Genomic DNA, 18010 nt, shown 5'->3' with positions numbered 1-18010 from the left:
TTGTTCTTCGAGGTTGGTGGCCTGCACACGACATCAAGTAACTGCGCGTGTTTTAATTGTTTAGCTCTAACCAAATTGACTCTGTCCTTGAACCCACTGACAGATCCCCTTTCTAAAGCACTGCAACGTCCTCCTTCCTTCACGCCTAGAGCTGACGCTCCAACCCCTCTATCTGGAGACCACTGCAGAGCAAGGCTGACACTTCCCCCACACCGGCCACCTGAGGGGCTGTGGAGGAGGGCCGTCACTGCGGCTGCGCGGCCTGCAGGCGGGCGGCCATCACTGCGGCTGCGCAGAGGTGTGTGTGTGTGTTGGTTGGTTGGTGAATGGGGCGCGTCTCTGCTCCTGCAATGCTGTGGCAACGCCGGGGCGCGAGGACTACAACTCCCGTCAGGTCATGCGGGGGGAGGGATAAGCGCAGGCGCAGTGAAGTGTGGGGCCTGGCCGGTGGCGGCGAATTTGAGGTAACCAGAGCAAGGGGGTGGGGGAAGGTGAAGGATTCGTAACTGTAACTGTAACTGTAACTCCTAGGGGGAATCACCGTAACCCCAGTGAAAGGGGAGAGAGTATCAATAAGGTCCTTGGGGAGGGACTGTAGCAGTCTGCTCCCTGGCGGTGAGGTGTACAGGGGCGGCTGGGGTGTGTCCCCCTTGTCGCCCCCCCCTGGGAGTGCGGGCCTCGCTGTGTCACCTGTGGAGCTGGCTGGCTCCTTGTTGGGTAAGTTCACTGTTTATCGGTTCGTGTGAACGATCAGTCACCGACCTTACTCTGTAGGGGCTGCCTGGGCTGCTGTGTACTTCCAGCGTCCAGTTGCTGGCTTCTGTTGTTTGGTTGTTGTGAGCCTCACTGCTGGTGTAGCACACCGTGCACCCACCGAGAACGTTAAATCAGAGGAAATGGGTCCATCAGTAGGCCATTCAGCTCATGCACCATTCAGTAAAGATGCTTAACTCTTCTTCCCTGACTTTATAACTCTTGATTTCCTTACTGATTAAAAATCTTGATTTGGCGATGGCAGTGTTAGACTGGGGTGTACAAAGTTAAAAATCACACAACACCAGGTTATAGTCCAACAGGTTTAATTGGAAGCACACTAGCTTTTGGAGCGACAATCACCTGATGAAGGAGCGTCGCTCCGAAAGCTAGTGTGCTTCCAATTAAACCTATTGGACTATAACCCGGTGGTGTGTGATTAAAAATCTGCCCGTCTTTGCCTTTTAATCACCCAGCTTCAAAAGCCCCGTGAGGTAAAGGATTCCACAGGTTGACAACCCTCTGTGAGAAGAAGTTGCTCCTCATCTCTGGCTTAAGTGCCCTCTGCACATCCAACCCTTCATGTCTACCCGTCAAGCCTCCTAAGAATCTTAGAACATTGTGTCGAACATGATGCCAAATTACACTAAGCCCTTCTGCCTGCTCTTTGTTTATATCCCTCAATTCCTTGCATATTTGTGTGGTTATCTAAAAGTCCTTTAAATGCCTCAAGTTTCCTGAAGAAGGGCTTATGCCTGAAACGTCAATTCTCCTGCTCCTTGGATGCTGCCTGACGTGCTGCGCTTTTCCAGCAACACATTTTTCAGCTCTGATCTCCAGCATCTGCAGTCCTCACTTTCTCCACCACTTTCTTCCTCACTGTCTCTACCACTACTCCTGGCAACACGTTCTAGACTCTGGCCACTCTCTGTGTGAATAACTTTTCCCTCACATCTCTTTTGAACTTGCCCCCCCCCACCTTAAATGCATGCCCCCAGTATTAGATACTGGGACACTGCGGAAAAACTATTCTGACCGTCAACCTTATCAATGCATCTCTTATTTTTCTAGACTTTGATCAAGTCTCCCTTCAGCCTCTGCCGCTCTGGAGAAAACAACCCAAGTTTTTCTAGCCTCTCCTTATAAAGCATACCCTGTAATCCAGGCAGTGTCCTGGTAAACCACAATCTGCGTCCTCGCCAAAGCTTCCACAACCTTCCTGTAAAGTGGCAACAAAAATTGAACACAATACTGTTAGTGTAGTCTAACCAAAATCTTATAAAGCTACAACATGACATCCTGACTCTTGTACTCAATTCCCTGACCAATAAAGGCAAGAATGCTATATGCTGTCTTTACCACCCTATTTACTTGCATGGCCACTTTCAGAGAGCTATGGACTTGAACCCCAAGATCCCTCTGTACATTAATGCTGTTCAGGGTCCTGTCATTAACTGTATATTTTTCCTCAACATTTGATTTCCCAAAGTGCAGCACCTCACACTTAACCGCACTAAACTCCATCTTCCTGTTTCTCTGCCCATATCCGCAACTGATCTACATCTGGCTGTAACCTTTGATAACCTTCTACACTATTCACATCTCTGCCAATCTGTGTTGTCGACAAACTCATTAACCCACCCATTTACATTTTCATCTTAGTCATATATCTATACATTAGAGGTTCCGGTAGTGATCCATAAGACATAGGAGCAGAAATTAGGCCATTCAGCCCATTGAGTCTGCTCCACCATTCAATCATTGCTGATAAGTTTTTCAACCCAATTCTGCTTTCTACCTTTAACCCTTGATTCCCTTGATACTCAATAACCTATGTATCTCAGTCTTAAATATACTCAATGACCTGGCCTCCACAGCCTCTGTGGCAATGAATTCTTCCGCTTCACCACTCTGGCTGAAGAAGTTTCTCTTTTCTCCATTTTAAAAGGTCTTCCCTGCCCTCGTGTCCTTATCTCTCCTACCAATGGAAACATCTACTCTGTCCAGGCCATTCAGTATTCTGTATGTTTCAATTAAATCCCCCCCCCATCCTTCTAAACTGCATTGAGTATAAATCTAGAGTCCTCAAACATTCCTCATATTATAAACTTTTCATTCCTGGGACCATTCTCGCGAAACTCCTCTGAACACACTCCAGGCCCAGTAAGACCTTCCTGAGAAGTGGGGCTCAACATTTCGCACAATACTCCAAATATCCCTGCCAACCACCAATAATCACAGACCTCCAGCCTGAAAAACATCCTACCCTCTGCCTTGTATGGGCAAGCCAATTCGGAATCCAAGCAGCCAAGTCACTTGCATCCCATGCATCGTAATCTTTTTGGATGAACCTCCCATGAAGGAGCTTTGGATTCCACTTTCTGTAGGAGATGATATGGTGCTTGAGTGGTTTGCACTGCTGCCTCACAGCACTAGGGCCCCAGGATTTGATTTCATCATTAGGCGACTGTCTGTGTGGAGTATGCACATTCTCCTCGTGTCCACGTCAGTTTCTTCCCACAGTCCAACGTGCAGGTTAGGTGGATTGGCCATGATAAATTGCCCACAGTGTCCAGGCATCTGTAAATTAGGTGGATTAACCACAGGAAAGGCATGGTTATAGGGTTAGGGCTGGGTCTGAGTGGAATGCTCTTCGGAGGGTTGATGTGGACTTGATGGGCTGAATGGCCTGCTTCTGCTTTTCCAAATGAGCATAAATCCTATCCTTAAGATTTCTCTGCAATAGCTTCCCAACCACCAATATGAAACTTACCAGTCTATGATTTCCTTAATTATCCCTATTTCCCTTCTTGAACAGAGGAACAACATCAATTTTACCAGTCCTCTGTGACCTCTCCAGTGGCTAGTGAGGATACAAAGATCTTGGTCAAGGTTCCACAAATCTCCTCTTTTGCCTCTCTCAGTAACCTGGGATCGATCCCAGCAGGTTCTGGGGACTTATCCATCTTAATAGCCTTGAAGACACCCAACACCATTTCTGTCTCTAACCACTTCTTTCTGGATCTCAAATTGCCTGACTACAATAGCATACTGCATACTAACTTCACTATCCTCCATATCCTCCTTCTGGGTGAATGCCAACACAAAGTACTTATTTAGGTGGATTAGTCATGCTAAATTGCCCATAGTGTTCAGGGATGTGTAGGTTAGGTGCATTAGCCATGGGAAATGCAGGATTACAGGGATAGGGTAGGGGTAGGGGGAAAGGTCTGGATGGGATGCTCTTTGGAGGTTTGGTGCGGACTTGTTGAGCCAAATGGCCTTTTTCCCCACTGTGGGGATGCTATGATTTAGGATCTCGTCCATGTCCTCTGCCTTCAAGCACAAGTTCCCTCCTTTATTCTTGAGTGGTTTTACCTTCTCTGTTGTTATGCTGTTGTTTTTAATGTAAGTGTGGAATACCTTGGAATTCTCTTTAACCCTATTTTCTAAGGTCAATTCATGCCCTTTCTTGTTCGCCTGCTTCACTGTTTGAGTAAGTTCCTGTATATAAGTTTGCAGGAATCTTGAATATTTCAATACTGTTGCCTCTCATTCCTCTATATTCCAAAAAGTACAGGCCCAATCTGCTCCACCTCTCCTTATAAACCAATCCCCCCATACCCAGTATCAGCCTAGTGAACCTACTTTGGACTGTGTCCAATTCCATTACATTTTTCCTTCAAGCTGTAATCTGGCTTGTATCCTATAAGTTTTAGTCACATCTCATTCTTGTAAACATGAAACATAGGCCCAATTCATCCTTGGAGTGAAAACTAGAAGGTGCTGGAAATGGGCAATGCATCTGGCTGTACCTGTGGACAATAAACAGTATGCACCATAGGAACAGGCCATTTGGCCTACCATGTCTGTACTGACCAAACTACATCAATCCCATTTATTGCAATTAGTCTATATCCTTCTACGCCCTGGCATTTTAAGTGCTCATCTAGATGCTTCTTAAATATTATGTTAAATATTATGCAACTAACTCCCTTCACCACCTTCTCGGGTAGCATGTTTCATATTTCTCCAAAAAGGTTTCTCCAGATCTTCTCTAAATTATTTACTCCTCACCTTACACCATGCCATGTCTTAGACATGTCTGCCACAAGAAAAAGATTCTCATGTGTACATCTGTCATAATTTTGTAAAGCTAAATCAGTCCACCCCAACTCTTTTCTGCTTCAAGGAAAACAAACCTAGTTTATCCAGTCTCTTCATAAGTGAGACTTTCCAACACAGGTAACATCCTCTGGACCCTCTCCGGTGCAATCACATCCTTCGATAGCATGGCAATCCAAATTGTGCACAGTATTCCATCTGTGGTCTAACCAATGTTAGAACAAAAAAAAGCTTCCTTGACCTGATATTTTACATCCTGTCTAATAAAGGCAATCCCGTATGCCGCTTTCACCACCCTGTCTACACTCTGCTGACACCTTCAGGAATCTATGTACTTGTACATCAAGGTCCCTTTATTCCTCAGTACTCCTGCAGGATATACCGTTCATTCCTTTATTAGACCTATCAAAAGGCATCGCAACACCTTCCATAAGGCATAATATTTTTAAGTAATTACAATTCTTCTTTGAATTCCACTGCAGGTATAGGGCACGTCCTATAAGGAGACCAAAATTGTACTCTGTATTCTAAGTGTGGTCTCGCCAATGTCCTGTAAACAGGCATCTCAATTTTTATACTCTGTTCCATTATAATAAAAACCAGTATACAATGCCTTCCTAATTACTTTCTTTGATTGCATGCTAAGTTGTTTTGGCTTATGTACAAGGGCACCAAATCCTTCTGTACCTCAGAATTTTGCAATCTCTCTCAATTTAAATAATATTCTGTCTTTTCATTCTTCCTGCCAAAGTGAATAATCTCACATTGTACTACCATTTGCAAAATAGTTCAACTGTATCTCACAGGAGACTCTGTGTCCCACCTCACAACTTGTTTTGTCAGCAACATTTGACTAATCGGCAGGTTTGCATCCAATACAATCATCCAACTCATTGAAATAAATTAGCAACAAAAAATGTCCGAGCATCGGTTGCAGCTTGTCAAGCTAAATTTGCCACATGTATCCTGGCATCCTATGCCAATTTGTGTGAATATCCTACAAGTTGTGGTGTTCCATTGCCATTGTCCTTCTGGATGGTAGTGGTCATGGGTTTGGAAAGTGTTATCCAAGTAACATAGAACAATAGAACAATACAGCACAGAACAGGCCCTTCGGCCCACGATGTTGTGCCGAACATTTGTCCTAGCTTAAGCACCCATCCATGTACCTATCCAATTGCCGCTTAAAGGTCACCAAAGATTCTGACTCTACCACTCCCACAGGCAGCGCATTCCATGCCCCCACCACTCTCTGGGTAAAGAACCCATCCCTGACATCTCCCCTATACCTTCCACCCTTCACCTTAAATTTATGTCCCCTTGTAACACTCTGTTGTACCCGGGGAAAAAGTTTCTGACTGTCTACTCTATCTATTCCTCTGATCATCTTATAAACTTCTATCAAGTCACCCCTCATCCTTCGCCGTTCCAACGAGAAAAGGCCTAGCACTCTCAACCTATCCTCGTACGACCTATTCTCCATTCCAGGCAACATCCTGGTAAATCTTCTCTGCACCCTCTCCAAAGCTTCCACATCTTTCCTAAAGTGAGGTGACCTGAACTGCACACAGTACTCCAAATGTGGCTTAACCAAAGTCCTGTAGAGTTGCAACATCACTTCACTACTCTTGAATTCAATCCCTCTGCTAATGAACGCTAATACACCATAGGCCTTCTTACAAGCTCTATCCACCTGAGTGGCAACTTTCAAAGACCTATGAACATAGACCCCAAGATCCCTCTGTTCCTCCACCTCACTAAGAACCCTACCGTTAACCCTGTATTCCGCATTCTTATTTGTCTTTCCAAAATGGACAACCTCACACTTGGCAGGGTTGAACTCCATCTGCCACTCTGGATCAGTGGTGCTGGAAGAGCACAGCAATTCAGGCAGCATCCGAGGACAGGCAAGATCGACGTTTCGGGCAAAAGCCCTTCTGCCCGAAACGTCGATTTTGCCTGTCCTCGGATGCTACCTGAATTGCTGTGCTCTTCCAGCACCACTGATCCAGAATCTGGTTTCCAGCATCTGCAGTCATTGTTTTTACCTCTATCTGCCACTCCTCAGCCCAGCTCTGCATCAAATCCAAGTCCCTTTGCAGCCGACAAGAGCCCTCCTCACTATCCACAACTCCACCAATCTTCGTATCGTAACCTTGGTAAATTTCTGCAGTGCATTTTGAAGATGGTGCACAGTGTTGCTACTGAGTGTCAATGGTGGAGGGAATAGATGTTTATGGATGTGGTGCCAATCAAGGGGCTATTGTATTGTGGATGCTATCAAGCTTCTTATATCATTGGAATTGTACTCATTCAGGCAAATGGGGAGTATTCTATCACACTCCTGACATGTCCCTTGTAGATAGTGGGCAGGTATTTGGTAGTCAGGATACAGTTGCTTGCTGCATAACTCTAGCTCTTGCTGTTGTTGGCATAGTATTTATATAATTAGTCCAGTTCAGGTCATGGTGAATGGTAACTTCCAGGATATTAGTAGTGGGGAATTGGTGGTGGATATGTCTTTGAATGTCAAGGAGCAAAGGTTAGATTCTGTATTGTTAGAGCCGGCCATTGTCTGGCACTTGTGTGCGTGGCATTCATGTCACTTGTCACATAAACCTGAATGGTGTTCAGATCTAGCTACATTTTGGACACAGATTGTAGTCGGTTCTGATATAATGTGGTAGTTCCTTTCTCGTGCAATCTCGCGTTATACGAAAATCACGCAATAGCCGTAATCTAAACTAACGGGGCCAGAATCTCACTATAGGTAATACAGGTAAGGAAAGTTTGCATTCTACAAATAATGGTCTAAATTCTTTAATTGCGTTAAAACCATTTCGCTTTGAAGAAACACACGTTCTAGCAGAATTGACTGTACTTCAGTATTGAGGAGTTGAGTGAATAGTGCTAAACATTGTATTTCTGATTGTAAGATGGGTGGAAGGTCATTGATGCAGCAGCTGAAGATGGTTGTGTGAAGAATATTACCCTGAGGAATTCCTGCAGAGATGTTCTGGAGTTCAAATGATTAAATGCCAGCAGCCACAATCTTTACGCTAAGTGTGACATCAACCAGGGGAGAGTTTTTTCCCCATATCTACATTGGCTGCCATTTTATTGGGGGTTTACTGATGCTACACTTCACCAATGCTGCTTATGTCACACTATCCTAAAATTCAGATGGCTGAATAGATGGCCATTTTGATATGATGGAAAAATGTGTTCACTCCAACAATTCTTTAAGTAATGTATTTGTGGTCTCTAAAGAAAAATAAACAAATGTGGAATGCTGGAAATCTGAAACAGAAATTGCTAAAGCAACTAATCAGATCTGGCAGTATTTGCTGAGTTTCTTCAGCAGTTTCTGTCTCAGTGATCGTATTTCTCCTGGTATGACCATCCATAACAGCAAGGTTAGGGAGAGGTGCCAAATGCAGTGTGAATCCAAACGTCTGCAGAAGTAGAACAGTTAAGGGAAGATTGTGCATCTCAATGGTTACAAAGGCAGCATTGTTGTTTGAGTCTCAACATGTCAGCAAAGCATGACCACCAAGCTGTCAAGATTTGTGTGGACAATGACGATGCCATGAGCCCTTTAATGTTATGTTAGAGTCATGTGCACATTTCTAATGAGGTCGCAATGGAGTGATTAGCTGTACCCCAGGATCAGGAGGAATGAAGAGGTGGTTATCTGCATCCCAGGATTAGGGAGAGTGAGGGGGTGATTAGCTGTACCCTGGGATCAGGGGAGTGAGGGGGTGATTAGCTGTACCCTGGGATCAGGGGAGTGAGGGGGTGATTAGCTGTACACTGGGATCAGGGGAGTGAGGGGGTGATTAGCTGTACCCTGGGATCAGGGGAGTGGGGGGTGATTAGCTGTATCCTGGGATCAGGAGTGAGGGGGTGATTAGCTGTACCCTGGGATGAGGGGAGTGAGGGGGTGATTAGCTGTATCCTGGGATGAGGGGAGTGAGGGGGTGATTAGCTGTATCCTGGGATGAGGGGAGTGAGGGGGTGATTAGGTGTACCTGGGATCAGGGGATTGATGGGGTGATGAGATGGACCCTGGAATCGGGGAGTGAGGGGGTGATTAGCTGTACCCTGGGATCAGGAGAGTGAGGGGGTGATTAGCTGTACCCTGGGATCAGGAGTGTGGGGGTGATTAGCTGTACCCTGGGATCAGGAGTGAGGGGGTGATTAGCTGTACCCTGGGATCAGGGGAGTGAGGGGGTGATTAGCTGTACCCTGGGATCAGGAGTGAGGGGGTGATTAGCTGTATCCTGGGATCAGGGGAGTGAGGGGGTGATTAGCTGTACCCTGGGATCAGGGGATTGATGGGGTGATTAGATGGACCCTGGGATGAGGGGAGTGAGAGGGTGATTAGGTGTACTCCGGGATAAGGGGAGTGAGGGGTGATTAGATGGATCGGGGAGTGAGGGGGTGATTAGCTATACCCTGGGATCAGGGGATTGAGGGGGTGATTAGGTGTACCCTGGGATCAGGGGATTGACAGGGTGATTAGATGGACCCTGGGATGAGGGGAGTGAGGGGGTGATTAGCTGTACCCTGGGATCAGGGGAGTGAGGGGGTGATTAGGTGGATCGGGGAGTGAGGGGGTGATTAGCTGTATCCTGGGATCAGGGGAGTGAGGGGGTGATTAGGTGTACCCTGGGATCAGGGGATTGACGGGGTGATTAGATGGACTCTGGGATGAGGAGAGTGAGGGGGTGATTAGGTGTACCCTGGGATCAGGGGATTGACGGGGTGATTAGATAGACCCTGGGATGAGGGGAGTGAGGGGGTGATTAGCTGTACCCTGTGATCAGGGGAGTGAGGGGGTGATTAGCTGTACCCTGGGATCAGGGGAATGAGGGGATGATTAGCTGTACTCCGGGATAAGGGGAGTGAGGGGGTGATTGTTTTAAAAAAAATTCTCAAGGTCAGGTTCGTAGGAGAGTAGTCTGACACAGAACAAACGACCAAGAGGCGAGTCTGCTAGAATATGGGCATTTTATTCCCCGCAGCGTCGCCACAACGGGTCTGGCTTATACTCACTCTACATGTTACCAAAACTGGGAGCCGTCAGTTCTCGTAGAGCGGTTGCCAACAACCCACGCTCGGCGGTTAAACGTAACCCCGGAGCAGACTCACCGAACTGGAGACTTTTCCAGCTGATATACTCTTTTCCAGATATAAACATTCATGTGAACAGCAGAGCAAGGCTAAAAAACACATTCCATTCTGGTTACATACAGATAAGAAGATTCACACGGGACTAAGCAACACCTCCATTCCGGTTAGATTCACACATGTATTGGGACATAATTTTTAACCGTTTCACCACATTCCACTGCTTGGAATTTTACACCACAGTGATTAGCTGTATCCTGGGATCAGGGGATTGATGGGGTGATTAAATGGACCCTGGGATGAGGGGAGTGAGAGGGTGATTAGGTGTACTCCGGGATAAGGGGAGTGAGGGGTGATTAGATGGATCGAGGAGTGAGGGGGTGATTAGGTATACCCTGGGATCAGGGGATTGAGGGGGTGATTAGGTGTATTCCGGGATAAGGGGAGTGAGGGGTGATTAGATGGATCGGGGAGTGAGGGGGTGATTAGCTGTATCCTGGGATCAGGGGAGTGAGGGGGTGATTAGGTGTACCCTGGGATCAGGGGATTGACTGGGTGATTAGATGGACCCTGGGATGAGGGGAGTGAGGGGGTGATTAGCTGTACCCTGGGATCAGGGGAGTGAGGGAGTGATTAGCTGTATCCTGGGATCAGGGGAGTGAGGGGGTGATTAGGTGTACTCCGGGATAAGGGAAGTGAGGGGTAATTAGGTGGATCGGGGAGTGAGGGGGTGATTAGGTGTACCCTGGGATCAGGAGGTTGACGGGGTGATTAGATGGACCCTGGGATGAGGGGAGTGAGGGGGTGATTAGGTGTACCCTGGGATCAGGGGAGTGAGGGGGTGATTAGATGGACCCTGGGATGAGGGGAGTTAGGGGGGGGTTTAGCTTACCCTGTGATCAGGGGAGTGAGGGGGTGATTAGCTGTACCCTGGGATCAGGGGAGTGAGGGTATGATTAGCTGTACCCTGGGATCAGGGGAGTGAGGGGGTGATTAGCTGTACCCTGGGATCAGGGGAATGAGGGGTGATTAGGTGTATCCCAGGATCAGGGGAGTGAGAGGGTGATTAGGTGTACCCTGGGATTAGGGGAGCGCGCGGGGGTGATTAGGTGTATCCTGGGATCAGGGGAGTGAGAGGGTGATTAGCTGTACCCTGGGATCAGGGGAGCGCGGGGGTGATTAGTTGGATCCTGGGATCAAGAGAAATGTGGGGGTAGGGAAATTAAGTGCAGAGTCAAAAGGTGTGGTGCTGGAAAAGCACAGCCAGCCAGGCCGAGGAGCAGGAAAGTCGACATTTCGAGCATAAGCTCTTCTGCAGTGCTCACTTTCTCCCCAGTTATTAGCTGTACCCTGCGATCTGGGGGAGTGAGGAGGTGATTAACTGTACTCGAGGATTGGGGAAATTACATGGCGTTTGGCTGTACCCCAGATTTGGAGGAATGACGCAATGATAAGCTTGATCTGAGAACGAAGGGGTGATTATGCTGCCTCTGGGAGTGGGTGGGTGCCTCCTGGGCCAGAATGAGGGGCTGATTAAGCTGCAGGCAGGGATCAACGGGGACTAACAGAGGGAGAAGGTTAACCTGCAGCTTGGGATCAGGGGATGTGAGGGATTGATTGAACTGCCTTTTGAAATTGGGGTAGTGAGGGGCTGGGTAAACTGCACCCAATGATTGGAGAATTATGCCATGTTGAGAATTGGGAGCAAACTGCTGGCTGTGAAGGACTAGAATAAGGGGTAACAGGCTGAGTTAGGTTCATTCTTTTTGCTTCCCCTGGCACTCCACCAACCTCAGTCTCTGAAGAATTCTGTAGATTGTGACTCCTCCTATTCCATGGAATTCTGCACCAATCTGGAGAGCTCTAGTATTTTTAAATTACAAAATACCGTTTGAATTTCCTTCTGACTTCAGTACAGTATACTGAAGGCATGAGGTAGTATGATGTCGATGAAATTCAAACAAAGCTGATTGTGACCATTAAGCTGAATGTATAACTTCACTTTTCGAACCATTTAACTCAAATGATTTTTTTCGTTATTTTTGTGACTTTCCTTTGCTTCCTTTCTTTCTTTTTACTCTGTGCTTGCATTCTATGTGCAATACTGCTTTACCCTTTGTTTCGTTCTTTATCTCATCGAGTACACAGTGGGATGGTTGAATGAATAACCTCGTCAGTAGGTATTGAGGTAAAGAAACGACAGAAATTTACACACACCAGTTGTGATGCAAAACATCTGCATCTTTCCTGGGTCTACATTTAACTTAATTGAGCATCTTTCTTGTGTGCATTTTAAAGTGCGGTTAATATTCAGCACCGTATAACACGATGTATTGATTATGCCAAAGTGATGAAAGTACGGCATTTCATAATTGTCCAGTTGTTTAGTGGCATGGTGAGAGGCAATAGTCACTGGAAAATGCCAGTCGTATACACATGTGCTGGATCTGACGTTGAGGCGTTTGAATGGATGTGGAAAAATGTTATGTCATTTTTTTGTGTATTTATAAAAGAGCCCTGTCATACTAACTCCAGGTACAGCAGACAGCATGGTGGCTCAGTGGTTAATACTGCTGCCTCACAGCACTAGGGACCCAGGTTTGATTCCCGCCTCGGATGACTGTCTGTGTGTAGTTTGCTCATTCGCTCTGTGTCTGCGTGCGTTTCTTCCCACAGTCCAAAGATGTGCAGGTTAGATGAATTGGGCATGCTAAATTACCCATTGTGTTCAGGGATGTGTAGGTTAGGTGCATTAGTCAAGGGAAATGTAGGGTAATAGGGTAGAGGAATGGGAATGGGTGGGATACTCTTCGGTGTGTGGGTATGGATTTGTTGGGCCAAATGGCCTGTTTCCACAGTGTCGGGATTCTAGGTTGAGTAGCAGTTAAAGATTAAATGAAGAATCCAGCCTGACTATGATGGTCCCAACACCCTTTGTGCAAGATGTTACCCAAGTCGAAAAGAATAAAAAAGTAGTAAGTGAATCAGAACATGGTGATTAGTTTTTAAAAGTTTCCTATTGTAGAGTCAGTGTCATTGATAAAGCCAGCATTTGGTGCTCCTCTCTAATTGCCCTTGAGAAAGTGGTGGCGAACCACCTTCCTGAATCTGTGTCGTCCTTGTAAGTGTTTTTTCACCCACAGTAATGTTATGGAGGAGGTTCCAGGATTTGACACAGTGACAGTGAAGGAACGGAAATATGTTTCCTAGTGAAGATGGACTGTAACATGGAGGAAAAGTGTGCGGGTGGTAATGCTCCCATGTATCTTAGTTTAAAATACACTTATCTAAATCTATGAATAAGAAATGTTTGGAGGAATATGGGGCTAACGTAGGCAGATGGGACGAGTTTAGTCTGGGATTGTGTTTAGCATTGGCTGAAGAGTGTGTTTCCATGCTCTATGACTCTATGGATCTCTACCTGCTGTCCTTGTCCTTCTTGATGGTAGTGGTTACAACTTCAACTACAGAGGAACTGCGATTATCCGAACGAGATGGGTGGGCACTATTTCATTTGGATAATTGGTTATTCGGTTAATCGATTCAATTCTGGGGTTCAGAGTTTTCTGTGAAGTGTGCTCCCGGTTCAGACTAGGCAGCAGCACACCGCGCGTGAGCTCCCACACCCTCCCCCCCCCCCCCCCCCCCCCCCCAACACCGTCCAACACTGACCCTGCCTGCCCCCATCTGCCACTCCCACACCCCCAACCCCATCCAATACTGCCCTCGCCAGCCCCCAACCTCATCTAACACTGCTCCCACCCCGTGCCCCACTCGATCAAACACTGTCCCCCTGCCCACCCCCATCCAACACAGCTCCCTGCCTGCCCCTCAACCCTGTCCAAGACTGTCCCACCCCTACCCCTGTGCACCCCCTCCTGTCCATCCCCGTTCCCCTCTGTGGGGCAGCCGGACTGGACACCCAACAACAAGACTGCTGCTGCTATTGCTACTGCCTTTTGAGGGGTGAGTCTCTAAATGCACGTGCGCGCGCACACACACACACACAAACAGAACCTTTTACTGCAACGTTTTGACTGGTTCCACCTTTGCCCTGTACAGGACAATGTTAGAGAGATTATTAGGGTACATGCCTGTGTAGAACTCCAGGGAAAGTATTTGGGGAGAGGGAGGAGAGGTGGGAGGTCAGTCATTTAGAGACAGTGCCTGCGCTCCCATCAGTTCAGGGCTGTCTCGGCAGCATTAAGTGCACTTTTAATCACTGTAAACAAAAGACGCGATCAGTGTTTGAAACATGTCTTTGATGTAATGTTTCTGTTTGGATCTTGAGATCTCCTTTGGATAATCCGATTTTTCGGTAATTGATATTCGAGGTTCCACCATATTGTAATTTATCTCGGTGTCTTTGGATGAAGTGATTGAAGGCGTGGTTTCTAAATTTGCTGGAGGTGCAAAGAGAGAGATAGGAAATAAGTTGTAAAAAAGCGACAAAAGGTTAAGCGCAGTTAAATGGGTAAAAACTTGGCAGATTGAGTATAATGTGGAAAAATGTAATCTGTTCACTTTAGCGGGAAAATAGAAAAACAGCACATTACTTAAATAGGTAGAAATTGCAGAATTTGTTTTAGGATTAGAATCCCTACAAGCGTGGAAGCAGGGCAGTACAGAGTAACACAGGTATTTTACTGCATGAATCACAAAAGGTTAATATGTAGGATGTAATGAGGAAGGCACTAGTACCACTCATGAAGATTTAAACCTGTGTGGCAGGGGACCAGGAATCAGAGCAGTAGATCAGCAAGTAAAATGACTGGGGAGGAGGTAGAGGCTAAGGTCAGTAAGACTAAGAAAGAACAAACCTTTAGGAGCATTAACATACTGATGGATCTGGGCATGCAGGTCCACAGTTCCCTAAAAATGGCAACACAGATGGTTAAGGTGATTAAGAAAGCACATGGCACATATGCCTTCATTAGCTGGGGCATGGAGTACATGGGTTAGCAAACCACGTTGCAGCTATATAAAACCCTTGGTAGCCGCATTTGGAGTATTGTGAGGAACATTGATTTTCAGCAGCAGGAAGAGTGGGAGTGCCAACCATTGGGCTGACGGGAAGGTGAGTCACTGATTTAAACACTTACCTTATGAATAGGCAGAGCAGACACTAGACTGCTGAGTAAGTGAAGTAATCTACTCGGATGGTTGTGTGTCCTGAAACACTACTTAGGTAGTGTTTCCCAAACATCCTCCTCCTCTAACCAAAACAAAAGGTTCTGTGCGCTGGATTGGTAAGGTAACTTTTTTTTATTCTTTATTTGTCGACAGTCTCTTTGGGAATTTCGAACAGTGGGAATGGCAGTTAGGGCAGTTGAATGTTCCTCCTGCAGAATGTGGGAGATAAGGGTCACCATTGGTGTCCCTGCTGACTTCATCTGTAGGAAATGCACCCAACTCCAGCTCCTTGAAAACCACATTAGAGAACAGGAGCTGAAGCTGGATGAACTTTGGATCATTCGGGAGGCAGAGGCGGTTATTGAGAGGAGTTACAGGGAGGTAGTCACACCTCAGGTGCAAGAAAGAAGCAGATGGGTTACAGTCAGGGAACAGAAAGGGAACCGGCAGGCAGTGCAGGGAACCCCTGTTGCAGTTCCCCTCAATAACAAGTATACTGTTTCAGATACTATTGGGGGAGACTACTTACCAGGGGTAAGCCATGGGGTGCAGGTCTCTGTCCTTGTTACTCAGAAGGGAAGGGAGAGAGGAGCAGAGCGTTAGTCATTGGGGACCCCATGGTTAGGGGGACAGATAGGAGGTTCTGTGCTAATGGGAGAGACTCACGGTTAGTGTGTTACCACCCAGGTGCCAGGGATCGTGATGTCTCTGTTTTCAGGATCCTTGAGGAAGAGGTGGAGCGGCCCCAAGTCATGGTCCACATAGGCACCAATGACATAGGTAGGAAAAGGGATGGGGATGTAAGGCAGAAATTCAGGGGGCTGGGATGGAAACTTGGAGCTCAAACAAACAGAGTTGTTATCTCTGGTTTGTTGCCCATGCCATGTGTTAGTGAGGCGAAAAAAGGGAGAGAGGATTTGAACACGTGGCTACATGGATGGTGCAGGAGGGAGGGATTCGGATACCTGTATAATTGGGGCTCATTCTGGGGTAGGTGGAACCTCTAACAAACAGGATGGTCTATACCTAAACCAGAGGGGTACCAATGTGCAAGGGTTGGGGGTGTGGGAGGGATATTGCTAATGTTCTTCGAGTGGGTTTAACTAATTCAGCCGGGGGATGGGAACCTAAATTGTAGTTCCCGTATACAGGAGAGCAGTGAGGTCAGAAATGAGGTTTCAAGGTCGCAAGAGTTCACTGGCAAGCAGGAAGTTAGTCTGAAGTGTGTCTACTTCAACACCAGGGGCATCCGGAATAGGGTGGATGAACTTCAGGTATGGGTTGGTACATGGGACTTCAATATTGTGACCATTTCAGAGTAATGGATAGAGCAGGGACAGGAGTGGTTATTGCAGGTTCCGGGATTTAGATGTTTCAGTAGGAGCAGGTGGCATAAAGAATGGTTTGAGGACTTGACTACTAAGGTAGTATGGGCTGAGGTTAGAAATAGGAAAGGAGAGGTCACACTGTTGGGAGTTTTCTACCGGTCTCCGAATAGTTCCAGAAGTGTAGAGGAAAGGATAGCAAAGTTGATTCTGGATAGAAGCGAGAGTAACAGGGTAATTGTTATGGGGTCTTTAACTTTACAAACATTGACTGGAAATATTATAGTTTGAGTACTTCAGTTGGGTCAGTTTTTATCGAGTGTGTGCAGGAGGGTTTCCTGACACAGTATGTAGACAGGCCAACAAGGGGCGAGGCCACATTGGATTTGGTAGGGGGTAATGAACCCAGCCAGATATTAGGTTTGGAGGTAGATGAGCACTTTGATAGTGACCACAATTTGGTTATGTTTATTTTAGCGATGGAAAGGGATAGGTATATACCGCATGGCAAGCATTATTGCTGGGGGAAAGGCAATTGTGATGCGATCATGCAAGATGTAGCATGCATAGGAGGGGAAGGAAACTGCAAGGGATGGGCACAATTGAAATATGGAGCTTATTCATGGAACAGCTACTGCGTGTCCTTGATAAGTACATACCTGTCAGGGCAAGAGAAGGTGGTCGAGTGAGGGAGCTGTGGTTTACTAAAAGAAGTTGAATCTCTTGTCAAAAGGAAGAAGAAAGCATATGTTAAGGTGACACTTGAAGGTTCAGGACGCTTGAGAGTTACAAGTTAAATGGAAAGATCTTAAAAAAAAGTTAAGAGGAGTCAGGAGGGGACGTTGGCAGATAGGATCAAGGAAAACCCCAAAGCTTCCGATAGGTATGTCATCAGGAATAAAATAATGACTAGAAAAAGATTAGGACCAATCAAGGATAGTAGTGGGAAATTGTGCATGGAGTCAGAGGAGATAGGGGAAGTGCTAAATGAATATTTTTCATCAGTATTCACACTGGAAAAAGACAATGTTGTCGAGGAGAATGCTGAGATACAGGCTACTAGACTAGACGGGATTGAGATTCACAAGAAGGAAGTGTTAACAGTTCTGGTAAGTGTAAAAATAGATAATTTCCCTGCACTGGATGGGATTTATCCTAGGGAGAGATTGCAGAGCCTTTGGCTTTGATCTTTGTGTCATCTTTGTCTATAGGAATAGTGCCAGAAGACTGGAGAATAGCAAATGTTGTCCCCTTGTAAGCGACTGGGCTTGTATACCCTTGGATTTCGAAGACTGAGAGGGGATCTGATTGAGATGTATAAGATTATGAAAGGATTGGACATTCTGGCAGTAGGAAACATATTTCCACTGATGGGTGAGTGCCGAACCAGAAGACACAGCTTAAAAATATGAGGTAGACCATTTAGGACAGAGCTCAGGAGAAACTTCTTCACCCAGAGAGTGGTGGCCCACTCTCTGGATTCATTTAAGAAAGAGTTGGATAGAGCTCTCAAAGATAGTGGAATTAAGGGTTATGGAGAT

General features: G+C 46.4%; 1 protein-coding gene across 8 annotated transcripts in view; it reads left to right on the top strand.

The window, feature by feature from the left end:
* Positions 1 to 495: 495 nt before the first annotated feature.
* cep63 (centrosomal protein 63) overlaps positions 496 to 18010 on the top strand; it is a 112783-nt gene continuing 95268 nt past the window's right edge. For 4 of the 8 annotated variants that reach the window (XM_087993910.1, XM_043701675.2, XM_043701678.2 and 1 more), the window contains exon 1: positions 497 to 717. The gene's annotated coding sequence lies outside the window, so the exon portion shown is untranslated. Of the gene's footprint in view, positions 718 to 18010 lie in introns of all 8 variants that reach the window. The other 4 variants (XM_043701679.2, XM_043701674.2, XM_087993909.1 and 1 more) reach the window with 3 other exon arrangements.

This window comes from Chiloscyllium plagiosum, unplaced genomic scaffold (assembly GCF_037043375.1).
Source record: "Chiloscyllium plagiosum isolate Xiang-an unplaced genomic scaffold, Cpla_swu_hap1 HiC_scaffold_13, whole genome shotgun sequence".
NCBI lineage: Eukaryota > Metazoa > Chordata > Chondrichthyes > Orectolobiformes > Hemiscylliidae > Chiloscyllium > Chiloscyllium plagiosum.
The sequence above is the reverse complement of the archived record's forward strand: the minus strand, read 5'-3'. Positions and strand labels throughout refer to the sequence as shown.